This window comes from Arachis hypogaea, chromosome 10 (genome assembly GCF_003086295.3).
Source record: "Arachis hypogaea cultivar Tifrunner chromosome 10, arahy.Tifrunner.gnm2.J5K5, whole genome shotgun sequence".
NCBI classification, from domain to species: domain Eukaryota; kingdom Viridiplantae; phylum Streptophyta; class Magnoliopsida; order Fabales; family Fabaceae; genus Arachis; species Arachis hypogaea.
The window spans coordinates 101,643,823-101,660,816 of NC_092045.1; the positions used below are offsets into that span (position 1 = coordinate 101,643,823).

General features: G+C 33.7%; 2 long non-coding RNA genes across 3 annotated transcripts; one reads left to right on the plus strand and one right to left on the minus strand.

Annotated features, from left to right (window-relative positions):
• Positions 1–352: 352 nt before the first annotated feature.
• Positions 353–2,783, minus strand: LOC112716167 (uncharacterized). Its single transcript, XR_003160197.3, has 3 exons — positions 2,275–2,783; positions 1,942–2,108; positions 353–665 (listed from the first exon to the last, which is right to left on the minus strand). It is a non-coding gene; the product is annotated as an uncharacterized lncRNA (long non-coding RNA).
• Positions 2,784–13,210: 10,427 nt separating this feature from the next.
• Positions 13,211–16,301, plus strand: LOC140175885 (uncharacterized). Of its 2 annotated transcripts, none has more exons than XR_011866834.1 (3): positions 13,211–14,959; positions 15,054–15,150; positions 15,779–16,301. It is a non-coding gene; the product is annotated as an uncharacterized lncRNA (long non-coding RNA). The 2 variants fall into 2 exon arrangements; XR_011866833.1 differs by having other exon boundaries at positions 13,574–14,959; positions 15,736–15,878.
• Positions 16,302–16,994: the final 693 nt, after the last annotated feature.

A 16,994-nucleotide genomic window follows, 5' to 3' on the forward strand; every position in this document is an offset into this window, starting at 1 on the left:
AATGGATTATGTTCTTCACTCAGTATCATCAATTGTTTACCATGAGTACTTGTTCGGTCAATATGTAGAAATTGTTTGATTTGATTTTATATAATGATTATGTTTCGTTCACTCAGTACTTACAATTGTTTCACCATGAATACGTGTTCGAATCATTATGCAGAAAGCTGTTCGAATTTCAATTTATATAATGGATAATTTTCCATTCATAACAATTGTTATATCATAATAATGTAACACTCTTACTTTTTACACCTCATGATCATACTAAAGTTCAGGTGTTACTTACCTTTAATCCTTTACTTTCATACTATATTTATTTAATATTGAGCCTTCGTAAATATGAACCCAATTTTTAATTATGAAAGCAAAAAACCTTTACTTTAAAAATCACATAGTCACATATCATATTCAAGTAATAATAAGTACATAAACTTATCCAAAACTTCTTAATATACAAGTCATGCCCCTCTAAATTCTCAAAATAACAAATAACGAGGGATAAAATAAAATCTAAAACTAAATCATAAAACAGAAAAGGAAAACATATATATATATATATATATATATATATATATATATATATATATATATATGCAAAGCTCCGTAGTTCAAATCGCGGCTTCGTGCCAAAGCTTCTTGAACCTGTCACTGGAAAAGAAATTCTATAGGGGGGTGAGAACATCATCCTTGAAAGGATTTTCAGTAGATAGTTTAAGAATTGTTATAAGAAGATACTTATAAAGAGAAGAATTGGTTTCAAGGCAGTGATTATCATTCGTCCTACGAATCTTTTAAAAATCAAGGGTTAATCATCCAAAACTTTTCAAAGAAATAATATTTATTTTTCAAAAAATCCAAAACCTTTCCTTTCTTGTAAGAGAATCTTAATCGGTTTCCTAGATTGTATGAATGACCAACCTGTTCCAAGCATAGGTTCATTAAATCTATGCTGAACCAGCTTGATTTTTCATACTTCATGAAACCAATCATAGCTTTCAACCTATCACATAATCAATCAACACAATCATCATCTCATCACCAATAATCCCAAAAGTACCACATCAGAACAAACACAGGCAAAACAGACAAGGAAGGCACAGGTATAGATAGCAATTACAGCAAATAGCTCAGTTAGCAATTAATAACAGTTTAACAATTACGCAAACCAAATTAAGTTCAAACCCAAACAAAGCATACAAATGCAAATGATGCGTGCTTGTCATATGGATAATGAGCTCATCTGTCAGTTATATAGCCAACCCGACAAGTGGTGGCAAGCCACTGCGTCTACCCAGGGAAACCCTTGTCTTAAATAATTCAAATTTATAAGCCATATGAATAATTCAGTCAACGTTCATCAATATCTAAGTCATTCTCAATATCATCATCATTCGTCAATCCATATCTCATTTCCAAATTCATTTCAAGAAATCATATTTCAAAATCATATTTCAAAATCACATTTCAAGAAATCATAATTCGGTAGCATCTTTTCTAAAACTCAGACTCTGCCACTATTTTCGGGTCCCATCCAGACATCCCTCAAACTCCTTTATATCATCTTTAATACCAATCTAATTTCAATATCTCAAACTATGTTCAATTTTTCCAAAAATCATTTTTGATAAACTAACAATCCCAAATCTAATGTATCAAATCTCTTTCAATAACTCAAACTCATTTCCATTATCAAAACATGTACAATTCTCAAGAAAATAAATTTGGCAACCACCAGTTTATCAAAAATCAATCCATAATCCAAATTATTTAACCTTATCAAATAATCAATCAATCAACCACACAAATAATTACAATCGACTAAAACAATTCAAACCTTTCTATAAGACTTACAAAATCACAAAAAATATACATTTTGCATTAATATCGATTTATAACAATTCTCAAAAATTAAAATGAGTTTAAGGAAAACGCCCCTACCTCAATGTTGAAATTTCAGAATTTAAATGCGGCAAATCCACTTATTTCGATTTCACAGCAGCAGCGACAACAGCGTTAGAACCAGCAGTAGGAATTCCAGTCACCCCAGCAACAACGATTCTTTCAGAGCATCAACCGTCACAGTCCACAGTTGCAGCAGCTTAATCCTAAAACATCAACACCTTAAACTTCTCAATCAACGGATAGCATGACAGAAGCAGTAGAGGTTCAGAAACAAAAATGACTTATATTAATTAAGGAAAAAAGGAAAACAAAGCGTAGCAGTAGTAGCACGGTGACTGCAACAACAAGGAAGATGGCCTCCTTCCCCACCTCAGCTCGTGACTCTGGCGGTGGCGAGCTCCACAGACGGCGATGGCGGAGAGAACAGCGGCGACAGAAACCACCCCACAACGCCGTCTCTCTCTCCTCGCGTTGTTCTGTCTCTCTCTCTTCGCATCGGGTCCTGCTTGTGGCTCGATAGCAGCTCGCAGCGCTGGTGCGACGACAACGACTCCACGGAGGTCCGACGGTGATGGTGATGACGAGGGGCAACGAAGCTAGCGGCACACGACGCGACGGCGGTGGCGAGGCTTCTCACTCGTGCGAGCTCACCCTTCTCCGCGACACACTCTCCTCGTTCCTCCATCATCGACGACGACGGCGTCACGACGAACAGCAGTGACTCCAGCCGGCGCACTCTCCCCCCTTCTCCTTTCTTCTGATTCGCACCCTCTCCTCTCTTTTTTCTTTCTGTTGATTTTTTTGCTGCTGCTATGTGTTGTGTTTGTGTGTTTGATTTTGGAAGAAAGGAAAAGGAGTGTGGCGGCTAAAGGGAATGGGAAAGTTAGGTTTAGGGTTTTAGGAAGTATTTAGCAAATTAGGGTTTCATTTTAGGACAATTAATAATATAATTAGGGTATAAAATAGTATTAAAAACTAAGTTTAATCCAATAAAATTATCTTCAAAGAAAGTACTATTTGTTCATCAATATATAAATTATATTCAAATAACTACTAATTAAATAAAAATTAAAAATAATTAAATTTATTTTTTTCTTTATTTTTTTATTTATAAAATAAAGCTCAACATCTAAATATTCAAAATATAGTACATAAAATCCTCATTATTTTTCAATTACTAGAACTTCAAATTATAATTGAGAAATTACCCGATTTATATGTAAAATATCAGAAAATATAATCTTTACTAAACTTAATAAATCGTAAATAACTTTTTATTTAATTTTTAAAAATTTGGGGTCTTACATCCTACCCCACTTATAAAAAATTTTTGTCCTCAAAATTGATACAAAATAAAAAAGATTTCATATCACTTCACTCTCAAATGCATTCAAAGAAAAAGCAAAAAATTCTCAGTATATACATACATATATATATATATATATATATATATATATATATATATATATATATATATATATATATATATATATATATATATATATATATATATATATATAGGCTTGATATACAAGATGATATTTTTCAAACATGTGATGGTAAGGCAAGGCGGCAAAAGGTTATATAACAAGTTAGGGTTAAAACAGTGTGCTTAACGTTCGCACTCTGATCTCACAACAACTTCAGAGATTCAATTATTCAAACTTCAAAATAACTTATTTCCACCATCCTCAATCGTACTTCATCGAACAACTCATTCGAGGGTTTTCAACCTTGTCAAACACTTCGCAAATCTTAATGGTCTCAAATCTAACATCAACAAAACTCTTTCACATGAAATAAGGTTCCACAATTCTCTGCAACGTCGTATACTTACAAATTTCACCTTTTGCGTTCACCAAACTTGTCCTAAAGGACTAATGTATCGTTTACTAAGTCTAATGGTCGCAAAAGATACGAAAACTAATCTCGAGTATACTCAGAAGGATAATAGACCATAGAAAAGAAAGAAACGTGACAAGAACCGTGTTTGCGAGAATTTGAAAGAATTGTTGAAATCACAACTAGACAAGGATGAACAAGCAATAAAGAGTGCTGGAAAGAGAATCAACTGATAACTTATAGGGTAACTCTTGAATCGAAGGAATTCGATAGGATCAATAAGATGAAAAACAATGCAGTATTTTGAAATGAATTCAAGCTGATTCAAGTAAATATGAGATTTACAAAAGAAGAATATCCAAAACCAAAGACAAAATTCACAAAACTCAAGAGTATGATTTAAGGATACTCTCGAATACATTGTTCATAAAGAATGAAAAACTTAAGAAAAAATCATTTCATGTTCTGAAAGAGAAAATGAGTAACAAACATTCTTCAGAAGATTAATAAAAGCGTAAATGTGGCATTATTTCGATATAAATTAAAGTGGAAATAGATTACACAAAGTTTGTAAATGGAAAGATTAATTTGGCTAAGAGTGAAATTGTATTTTCTCTTCTTTTTCAAGCATGCATGAAAACTGTGATTTTGTTGGAAAGAAACTTGAGATAAAGTTTTGCTCATAAAAGAAAAAAAGATGCATTACAATTGAACAAGTTTAAATCACATATAGAAATTTTTAGAGTATAAGGTAAATGGGTGTAGGCTGAATTAAAAGCGATTTTATTAAAACTTCAATAGGCAGTTATATCGCACCAAAACAAGTTCAAATCACATCAAAGAGAGGTACTGCTCAAGTAAAGAAATGCAAAGTCAAGGACAACTTCGCATAATAATAAATCAAAACTTGTTTAAAAAGGTTTAAAACAAAACTCCAATAATATACTTGAAATCACAACCTTATAAGGATGTTCAATAATATTAAGATGCGCTAAGAAGGAAACCAATTCATTTCAAGAAAGAAACTTAAATTAAAGGATTTCAATTAGGATTCATAAAGCATGTCACTCATAAAAACGAAAAGTTTAAGAAGGAACTCAACAACTTAAAAAAAATTGATTCAAAACTTAAATTTCTTCAAAAAAATTCAAAACTTTTTCAAAATGGTTCAAAACAAAATTCTGAAGGTATACTCAGAATAACCACCTCGCAAGAATCATTTAAAAAGATTACGATGCGTTAAAAGGAAATCAGCCTATGGAAGAAAGGATCTTCAAATAAAGGGAATTCAAACAAGAACTCACTAGGCATGGATTATCAAACGAGTTTCCAATTGGTCCAAAGGAATACAAAATGCGCTAAGAAGACAACTCAATCAATAGAAAATTCTCAAGAAAGAACCTTTGACTAAAGAAAGATAAATAAAAGGACAAATGGTGCATTAAATGAAACGAATTCAAGTTGACTCGGATGAGTATGAGATTCACAAGAAATGAAAAACTAAGACTAATGGTGACATTCAAAAAGTAAGAGAGTAATTAAAAATAGAATCAAATATGACATCCACAGAAATGAAAAGCTTAAGAAAGGAATTGGTCTATTCATAAGAAGCAAGACATGAATCCAACATTTTTTTTAAAAGAACAACAATTGCATAAACAATGTAGTATGCTAAACCAAATTCAAATTAAAAATAAATTAGGTGAAGTTTACCAAACAAAAACCAACTAGAAAGAGATAAAAACCTTTCTTTGAAGAATATCTAAATACATAATCAAATAAGGATATTCGTAAAAACTGCAATAAAGTCGTTAGAGAATCAAGCTGTAATCTTAAGAAGGAATTTGAATCTAAGAACTTCGGTAGGAACAATCAAGAAGAAGAACGGTACACTCTTTGAACCAAATCTAAGCTGGGTCGAAAAGAATACTAAAAATCAATCGTAGCATTCACAAAGAATGGATAAACTCAAAAAGGAATGAATTCACTTTTTCGAAAGAAATAAAAAAGGTATTGCATCAAAAAAACTCAAATTAAAATTAGATATGCAAAATTTATAAAATAGAATTTAATCAAGTTATGAGCAAAAATATTTTCTCAAAAATCTTGAAAAATACTTAGATGCAAAATCACATAAGAATATATATAAAAATTGTGATAAGGTTGGTAGAAAATCAAGTTGTAATTAAATGAGAAAGTCTAGGGTGTAATAATTAATTTTATTTTTTTTATAAGTTAGTAAAAGAGTAGGTGTAGCATTACGAACCTACAGGTTTTAAACCATATAAAAACGTTACCAAATTCATATAAGGAAGTATATGCTAAATTAGAAGGTTTAGATGTTCAAGAAATAGTCATGAACAAGAATTCAGGTGAGAGAAAAATCAAACCAGAATTTATTTGAAGATACAAAATAAGAATTACAAGAGGACACTATATGATAGGATATATTACGACAAAACAGATTCAGACTTCGTCAACGAATTACATCGTTTAAGTAGAGGAACGCAGAACCTAAAGCTGTACTGTCAAGAATCTATAGGATAGCTAGGCGGATGTTCAGAGTAGAATATACATAAGATGCAATGCATAGAGCTAAAATATCAAATCATAACTTAAGGAAGAAATTTAAATCAGAAAATTTTGCTAGGAACAATAAGATGATATATTGATCGAAGCGAGTTCCAATTAAATTAGAGTACAAAGTTTACATAGGAAAACGCCAAATTGAAAACCATGACATCAAGAATCCAAGGGATGATCAGGAATACAATCTGACAGAGAATCAAACCGCATTTCAAAAAAGCAGTGAAATAAGGAATTTCATGACTAAGGAAAAGAAAACAAAGGATGCATCGATACGGGACTAACTTCAAAAGTTAATTTCTAATGCTCCCAAAACCCGTTATTCGCATCCCCTAATAATTCTATTTTATCTATGATAACCTGTTAACTTTTCTGTACGCATAAACCTTTAACATTAAGTTGGCCAGACTTAACATCAGAGTTATGCTACGGTAAGCTAACGACATTATCAATAGATAGTCATGTGCATAAAGCTCTAATTCTTGTTATCCGGACAAGACCTACTACATGACAGACACTCAGAGTATGCAACGAAGTATAGTCATTCCATTCCCAAGGCTCTAATCAGGATGAACTGCTCTGATACCATAATGTAAGACCCTTACTTTTAACACCTCATGATCGTACTAAAAGTTTAGGTGTTACTTACCTTTAATCCTTTATTTGATACTATATTTATTTAATATTGAGTCTTCGTAAATATGAATCCAATTTTTAGTTATTAAAGCAAAAAGCCTTTACTTTAAAAATCACACAGTCACATATCATATTCAAGTAATAATAATTACATAAACTTATCCAAAACTTCTTAATATACAAGTCCTGCCCCTCTAAATTCTCAAAATGACAAATAACAAAGGGTAAAATAAAATCTAAAACTAAATTATAAAACAGAAAAGGAAAACATATATATATATATATATATATATATATATATATATATATATATATATGCAAAGCTCCGTAGTTCGAATCGCAGCTTCGTGCCAAAGCTTCTTGAACCTGTCACTGGAAAAAAAATTCTGTAGGGGGTAAAAACATCATCCTCAAAAGGGTTCTCAGTAGAGGGTTTAAGAATTGTTATAAGAAGATATGTATAAAAAGAAGAATTGGTTTCAAGGCAGTGATTATCATTCGTCCTATGAATATTTTAAAAATCAACGACTAATCATCCAAAACTTTTCAAAGAAACAATATTTATTTTTCACAAATCCAAAACCTTTCCTTTCTTATAAAAGAATCTTAATTGGTTTCCTAAACTGTATGAATGACCAACCTGTTCCAAGCATAGGTTTATTAAGTCTATGCTGAACTAGCTTGATTTTTCGTACTTTACTAATAACTCAATCAGAAACCAATCACAGCTTTCAACGTGTCACATAATCAATCAACACAATCATCATCTTATCACCAAAAATCACGAAAGTACTACATCAGAACAAACACAGGCAAAACAGACAATGAAGGTACATGTATAGATAGCAATTACAGCAAATAGCTCAGTTAGCAGTTAATAACAGTTTAACAATTAGGCAAACTAAATTAAATTAAAACCCAAACAAATCATACAAATGTGAATGATGCATGCCTATTCTATGGCTAATGAGCTCATCTGTCGGTTATACAGCCAACCCGACAAGTCCGGTTTGCTAAACCTTTGGACTGTCCCCCGACGCGCATCTCCCTGAGTCTATGCATAGCTTTTTCTCAGATATATATTAAATCGCTCAATGGGGGTACTATTCTCGGGAATTTATGAGTGCCCGGTCACCCTTACGTCATAGGGTCAACAGAGTATCGAGTCTCAATCTGGAACAAGTGGTGGCAAGGTACTGGATCTACCCAGGAAAACTTGTGTCTAAGATAATTCAAATTTATAAGCATATGAATAATTCAGTCTAACGTTCATCAATATCTAAGTCATTCTCAAAATCATCATCATTCGTCAATCCATATCTCATTTTAAAATTTATTTCAAGAAATCATATTTCAAAATCAATCATCATCATCCTTCTTTCCATTCCGTTCATCAATAGTTCCAATTCAAAACATAATTCATTCTTTTCTAAATGAATCAAACTTAAAATATACTGATTTTCTTAATAACTCAAAATCAATTCATATAACCTTTGAATTCAAATCTTTTTAAATAATCGTCTAAACAAAATCTCTAATTTTTATAAAATTTTGACAGCATCTCATCTAAAACTCGGACTCTGCCACCCTTTTCGGGTCCCATTCAGACATCCCTCAAACTCCTTTATATAATCTCTAATACCAAACCAATTTCAATATCTCAAACCATGTTCAATTTTTCCAAAAATCACTTTTGATAAACTAACAATCCCAAATCCAATGTATCAAATCCCTTTCAATAACTCAAACTCATTTCCATTATCAAAACATTTATAATTATGAAGAAAATAAATTCGACAACCACTAGTTTATCAAAAATCAATCCATAATCCAAATTATTCAACCTTATCAAACAATCAATCAATCAACCACACAAATAATTACAATCGACCAAAACAATACAAACCTTTCCATAAGTCTTATGAAATCACAAAAAATATACATTTTGCATTAATATCGATTTATAACGATTCTCAAAAATTAAAATGAGTTTAAGAAAAGCGCACCTACCTCAATGTTGAAATTTCAGAATTTAAATGCGGCAAATCCACTTATTTCGATTTTACAACAGCAGCGACAACAGCGTTAGAACCAGCAGTAGCAATTCCAGTCACCCCAGCAACAACGATTCTTTCAGAGCATCAACCGTCACAGTCCACAGTTGCAACACCTTAATCCTAAAACATCAACCCCTTAAACTTCTCAATCAACGGATAGCATCATAGTAGCAGTGGAGGTTCAGAAACAAAAATGACTTATAGTAATTAAGGAAAACAAGAAAACGAAGCATAGCAGTAGTAGCACAATGATTGCAACTAGGGATGGCAAGCGGGGAAGCCCGCCCTGCCCCGCCCCGCCCCGCCAGAAGCTCGTCCTTGGCGGGCTGGCCCGCCCCGCCCCGCCTAATGAGGCGGTCCTAGAATCCTAACCCACCCCGCCTAACTGCGGGCTGGCGGGCTGGCGGGCTAAGCCCGCTAAAGCTCCTCTTTTTTTTTTTTTACTATTAACTACTAAGTAATATATATAATTTCACAACCATATTAATAAATTTATAATTTCTAATGGCATAAAAAATTATATTTTTTATATTAACAAACATTAAAGTCTTTGTAATTATAAATATCTAATAAATATAATTATAAACCAAATTTTCATTCAAAATATAAGTATAAATATTCTCTCCAAAGCAAAATAAACATAATCCAAAACATAATTATAAATATTGTCTCTAAAATAACATAAACATAATTCAAAACACTCAATTTTTATCTTCATACTCTTGTAAGTTAGGTTGGGAGAAGTTAGGTTTTGGCAAAAAATTGCAAAAATACCCCCTCACTAAAAAAAACTTAGCCCAGCGGGGAAGCCCGCCCCGCCCTGCCAAAGCCCGCGAAACCTCGCGATTTAAGCGGTGCGGGTTAGACGGGCTTTTGCTATTTGGCGGTCTCGATTTTTCATCCCATCCCGCCTTTTTTGGCGGGTTACGCGGGCCGGCCCAGCGGGTTTAGGCCCGTTTGCCACCCCTAACTGCAACAATAGGAAAAATGGCCTCCTTCCCCACCTCAGCTCGTGACTCCGACGGCGGCGAACTCCACAGACGACGATGGCGTAGAGAGCAGCGGCGATAGAAACCACCCCGCAACGCCTTCTCTCTCTCCTTGCAATGTTCTCTCTCTCTCTCTCTCCGCATCGGGTCCTGCTTGTGGCTCGATAGCAGCTCACAGCGCCGGTGCGACGGCAACAACTCCACGGAGGTTCGACGGCGATGGTGATGACGAGGTGCAACGAAGCTACCGGCACACGATGTGACGGCGGTGGCGACGCTCCTCACTCGCACGGCTCCCCCTTCTCTGTGACACACTCTCCTCATTCCTCCATCATCGGCGACAACGGTGGCGTGACGAGCTGCAGTGACTCCGCCAGCGCGCTCTCCCCCCTTCTCCTCTCTTTTGATTCGCACCCTCTCCTCTCTTTTCTTTCTTTCTGTTAATTTTTTTACTGCTGCTATGTGTTGTGTTTGTGTGTTTGATTTAGGAAGAAAGGAAAAGGGGTGTGGCGGCTGAAGGGAATGGGAAAGTTAGGGTTAGGATTTTAGGAAGTATTTAGCAAATTAAGGTTTCATTTTGAGGATAATTAATAATATAATTAGGGTATAAAATAGTATTAAAAACTAAGTTTAATCCAATAAAATTATCTTCAAAGAAAGTACCATTTGTTCATCAATATATAAATTATCTTCAAATAACTACTAATTAAATTAAAATTAGAAATAATTAAATTCATTTTTTTCTTTATTTATAAAATAAAGCTCAACATCTAAATATTCAAATTATAGTACATAAAATCCTCATTATTTTTCAATTACTAAAACTTCAAATTATAATTGAGAAATTACCCGATTTATATGTAAAATATCAGAAAATATAATCTTGATTAAACATAATAAATTGTAAATAATTTATTATTTAATTTTTAAAAATTCAGAGTCTTACAAATAACATGTTTCATTTATATTCTACACAATTTAAAACTCTTCTTCCTCACCATCTACTACTTCTTCACCAGGTAGAGAATGAGGAAAAGACAAAAGAATGCGGCAGCAACAATAACAAAAGAATGACGATAAGGAGAAAATACGTGACGAAAAAGGAACGCGAAAAAGAAGGAAGAGAATGAGGAAGAGGAACGCGAAGAAGAAGGCGAAGAAGAAGAAGACGTTTCATGCGTAAACGAGTGTGAGAAGAAGCGTGAGAAAAGAAGAAAAGCGAAAAAGGCGAGTAACCTAAAATTTCTTGGATGAATTTGGATACCAAAATTGCTTGGATGTGGAAAATATCTTATTATTAAATTAGGATTCAACTACTTGATAGTAATTTTGCACAAAATCTTTGTAAATTAATTTATTTTTTTGTCTAATCAATCTATTTATAACTACTCCAAAAACGAAAACATTATTTCAAATAATTGGCAATTATTTTAATATATATATAAAATAAATATTAAATGATTTTTTTATAAATAATCATTGTTATATTTTTTCTCACTTATCTCGAATAATTAGTTTCAGTTAGTTAGTAAAAAAAATAAAAATAATCGTTTTTAATTTTTAAATTATGAATGTTAATCCAAGAAAAGAAAAATGGTTAGAAGATAATAAAAAATTATTTTAAAAAATTACTATCCTAATTAAACTAAAAAAGTTATTCAGTTAATTAATATCTAGAAACTAAAAAAAAAAAGTATGAAAGGCGAATATTTTTATTAAAGTTTAACTAACATTTTAATTATTAAAAAATGTATAATTTCATATCAATAAATTTTTGGTGACTGATTTCATATCAATAAATGATACCTAATGAATTATTACAAATCACAAAAAAATATACTGCCTCTAGTATTACCGTTAACCAAATCTTACTAGAAGCCTTGTATATATAAGTAAGCAGAAAGCAACAAGGATTAATTCTCAGTTTCATTCTTATTTCTATTAAAGAAAGTTTCCAATATTTCTAGTAAACTCGAAGCATCAAACCAGTTCTTAATTTCATCATCATGACTTCGCCATTTACTTTCTTTTGGGAAGCGTCATCTCCCCCATTGTTACAAGAAGAGGAGGCAGATTTGCAACATTATCTAACCCTCATGAGAGATCAAATAACAGATTACTTCATTCTCAAGGTACAAGTTACGCATCAAACTTGCTGGACTCATCATCAACAACCACAATCACATCCACCAGTTTTAGGAGCCATTTATTCGTTTGAATCCTCAATTCTAATCCAAGCGCAAGAATTCCTTCAAAACGGTTCATCACACATGCAAATGCACTTCCCTGAGGCTATTATACCAATTGCCTTGATTCATAACATGATGCCAGATATTATATCCTACGCGAAAGCCATAATTCAAACTCGTCCTTCCGGATTCCTCTATGAAAGACCTGATTTTCGTTTGTTCAGTTTGTATCTGGACATTATTATCCAGAATCCTATATTGTACGTTGATGACTTGAATATCCAGAATTTGTCATTGGAAGTTGATGACTACGGCAACATGATCACCGACTTAATCATTGAAGAGTCCATGGAAGATCCTAATAATATTAAGATGGTTCCTGCATCGAAGAATGCCATTGAGTCTCTTGAGAGAGTGAAGCTTGAAAATAATTACCATCTAGCAGAGAGGTGCAGTATTTGTCTAACTGAATTTGATTATGATGATGATACAGAACAAGTTTCATCAATGCCTTGTAAGCATGTATATCATCAAGAATGCCTCGTGCAATGGCTCAAGACTAGTCATTTATGTCCTTTATGTCGGTATCCGATGCCAACTAATTAGATTGTCAAAAATGTAAATAAAAAAAATTGAAATTAGTTATTTGATTTTGTGTAATTTGATTGTAGTTCATCATGTGAACAGCATTATGCATTTAATCATGAAAAAAAAAATTAGTTAGCTGATTCTGTGTAGTTTGGTTGTAATTCATCATTTGTGAATAATATGATGCATTTTTTGTGGAGTTCTCTTCCCCAATTTTTTTTCTTTTTTATATTATTTTCTGTTTTAGTTTTCTAAGGAGCTTTATCTAAAAATAAAAAACCTTTGTTTTGTTTGTTAAAGAAAGGATTCAGAATTAGAATAAGAATTTTCGACGTTGACTATAATGTGGAAAAATTCAGTTAAAATAATTTAAAAATTATAAAAGCGACAAGGGAGATAGGGGATGGAGAGGTGTGGCACAAGGTGCTTTGCGGGCAGATGCTTCGTGTTTTGGCCTTCTGGTTCTGGGTGAGTGGCCTTCTGGGATGTGTGTGTGTGTGTGTGTTTTTTTTTTTTTTTTTATGTGAATGAGGGAGAGGATTCTTGGTACGTCATTAGAGGAGAATAAGTATTCTATTTCTTGATTTTAATTTTGGTGTCTATTCTGTTTCTTGATTTGAAATGGGTAAGAGAGCACTCACAAGTCACAGCCTTCGTTAAATTTGGATGCGTGTCTTCACGATCATTTGTTAAGTTGCCACTTGCCACTAGATATTGGCGGAATGTAAAGGTTTGACTCAAATAACATGCATATATGTACGATAAGAAATTAAGAATCAGAGAAAGTGCACTTAGCTTGTTGAATGGTCACTTCATCCTTCTGTGAGGGGAATTGAATGCCGCCTTGTGCACGAAGCAACTGATTGGTCAGCAATAGACTCGAGCTCCGATCGGCAACAACCTTGCCTTGCTGCCGCCGGTGGCGGATACCTTGGGAAACTCCGAGTCTCTGATCAGTGATCACCAACAACCTTTCTTCGAATGGTGCCGCCAAAACTGCACTTCTCGCTCAAACACCGCGTTCACCACCGCCGCCACGAACCTTCTCAACCATTCCACTTCCGCCGCCCACTCCTCCTAGTCTCTCTCTCCTCGCCGACCAATGCACCACAATACACCACCTCAAACAAATCCACAATGCATCCGCCAAGACCCCTTCGCCGCCAGCCGCCTCCTCTCCTCCCGCCCTCTCCCCCTTCGCCGACCTCACCCTCGCTTCTAGAATCTTTTCCTCCCATACCCACCCAACACCTTCATGTGGAACACCCTCATCCGCGCCCACGCCTCTAGCCCCAATCCCCATTACTCTCTCTGCCTTTACGTCTCCACGAGGAAGCTATGCGCTATTCCCGGGAAACACACCTTCCCCTTTCTCCTTAAGGCCTGCTCTAACATTCCCTCCCTGCCAGACTGTACCAAGGTTCACACACACGTGCTGAAATTCGGGCTGAGCTTTGATTCCCACGTGGCCAGTGGTTTGGTGAGGGGTTACTCTGTTTCCGGAGATTTTGCCCGTGCGCGCCTTATGTTCGATGAAATGCCGGACAGGAGTTTGAGCCTTTGGACGACGATGGTTTGTGGGTATGCTCAGAATCAATGTTATGATGAGGCTTTGGGGCTTTTTGATGAGATGATTGAGGATGGATTGGAGCCCAATGCTGCGACGCTGGCTTCAGTGTCATCGGCTTGCGCTCGGGCGGGGTATCTTGAGCTTGGGCAGAGGATTCATGAGTTCTGATGTGAAGCAACCGTGTTAAACACTGAAGTAGCTGGCTCACATAATCACCCAGAGCTACTCTTCTAATGTGAACTGATGCAGGCTGCGGCTCTCTATTTATTGGCTTACAAGCAAAACATTAACTAAAGGAGGTTGCAGTTGTGGCCTAACATATTCAATGGTTGGCACGCCACTGACAGATGACAATGGAAAAAATGGACCGTAAAGCTACGCAGATGAGCATGTAAGGAACCGGACAGAGACAGGGGATGCAAACCATGTGATTTGTGGTAGTTATGGCTATAGCCTATAGGTGCTAACTTTTCATAACAATTTAAGGGGAAAAAAAGGAAAGAAATCGCGCTGATTCTTGTAGGAAGGAGGAAATTATAATATTCAAGATTACGCATCTGTTAACCTGCAAAGTTGCAGGAAGTGATTCCTAACCGTGTAAGTTGTAACCATCTGCAATGATTTTTTAAGTGCCTGAGTATGTTAGTGTTTTCCTTTTATACTAGTTCTATTAACTTCCTTTATGTGATAGTTCTACAGACCATTCAGCAGCCCAAAAGTAAAAATAGTCTTCCGACATTGACAAAGACAGATAGAAAAAGCAAAGATTCAGTTTGGAAGGGTGAGAGGTAATTATAACTCTTTGTTACTTCTATGAAATTCTCAAGGGAGTCATATGACAATGCAAACACAATATGACTGGAAATTAAAACATTTTCAGCTCCTTATGTCAAGTTCACCTAAATTAGATTATTTTTTTTAATCCCACACATTTCATACTGTTTGTAATGGTAAAATTGTTAATTAAATTACTAGTTATTTGTTTTCAAAAATTAATGGTGCTGAAATGATAAAATTACTAATTCCAGCCAATCTGCTATTAGTTGCAGGTTCTCAACAATCTTCCTTGATCAGATAGATACCCAGAAAAATAAAAAACAAAAGATAAAAATAGCAAAGAAGCAAAGTAGAAAGATGATAAAAGCGATAACCGCTACATAATAACTTCTATAAGAAGTTCTGTTCTAACACTGATGTTGCATATTAATTTGACGCAAGAAAGATGCTAGAACATGAACCGTCTCTATAGTATTCAGAGAGATATAATGTCATTGAGTACTAAGATATTGTATATAAACCGTTTTTTATATTGTATATTTCCCTCTCAAAATTATTACTAATGGATACTAAGATACATTATCGCTCGCTTTCAGACATGACTGGCGTGTTTAAATGTTAATCTTTCTGGAACTGTAGAAGCTGCGGATGTGAGACACTGAATCAACTTGGGGGTCTGACTCATCATCAGCAGAAGGTTCATTTGCAAGGAAAGCATGAGGAGCTATTGGTTCATTTGCGAAAAATGCAGGAGATGGGGTTGGGGCTATTACTCTGTTTGCATGCAAATCATGAGATGGGACTATAGGCTCACTTGCCAGCACAATCTTTTGCGGGGGAAGGAGATTGAGTTGGGGTTATTGCCTAAATTTCAGGCAAATCATGAGATGGTGTTATAGGTTCAGAACTTGCAGGAAAAGCTTGAGATGGAGTTGGGGCTATTGGTTTGTTTATCTGGAATGCATGAGATGGAGATATTGGCTCACTTGCTAATTCAATGGCTGAAACACCACTCAGGTTGTTTGTACATCAAACTGCTCTCAATCTTTTTTTTTTTTCTTTAGACGATTTCTCATTTGTTTTGTTTTATATTGAGTTTAATTTTGATAATTTGAGTGTGTAAAATATTTTATCTATATTTTAATGAATCACATTTATTTTTTTAATGATTATTTCACATAGTTAATATAAAAAGTTATTATTTTTACTAATATGACATTACATGATTAGATATATGTGTAAAATTACTTTATATGAACATTACATCAAAATTAAATTTGTATATATTGTGGAACAAAAATATTATTTATAGACTAAAAATTAATTATTAAATTAACTATTATGTATTTGTATATAAATATATATGTAGTTTCAATCACTTTTAACATGTATTTTGTTTGCTAATATGAATAATTTTATTGGTAATTAATTTTTCAAAATAATTCCTATCAAATTTCAAATCATACACTTTATTATCTAATAAATTTTTATTATTCTAAAGTTTGTCAGACAGATTGATCCATCCTTAAGTTACTTTTAATAAAATTTTTAATATATATATATATATTAAATAAATAAATCTCTAGCAAATTTTATTTTAAGAAAATTAAATCTTAAAAAACATTATTATGAGACAGGTTAGTTTTCTTTCAAATAATAGTAAGACTAATATATCCGACGAAAATAATTCAAAAAATTTTATAATAATAAAAATTTAGTAATAAAAGTTAAAATATTCAATCTGAAATCTTTTAAAAATAATTTAGGTATTCACTCTAAATTATATCAAGATATTTCGTTTATTCTTAAACAAGTGTTCTTTTTAAATGTTCAATTAGATATTTAGACGAAATAA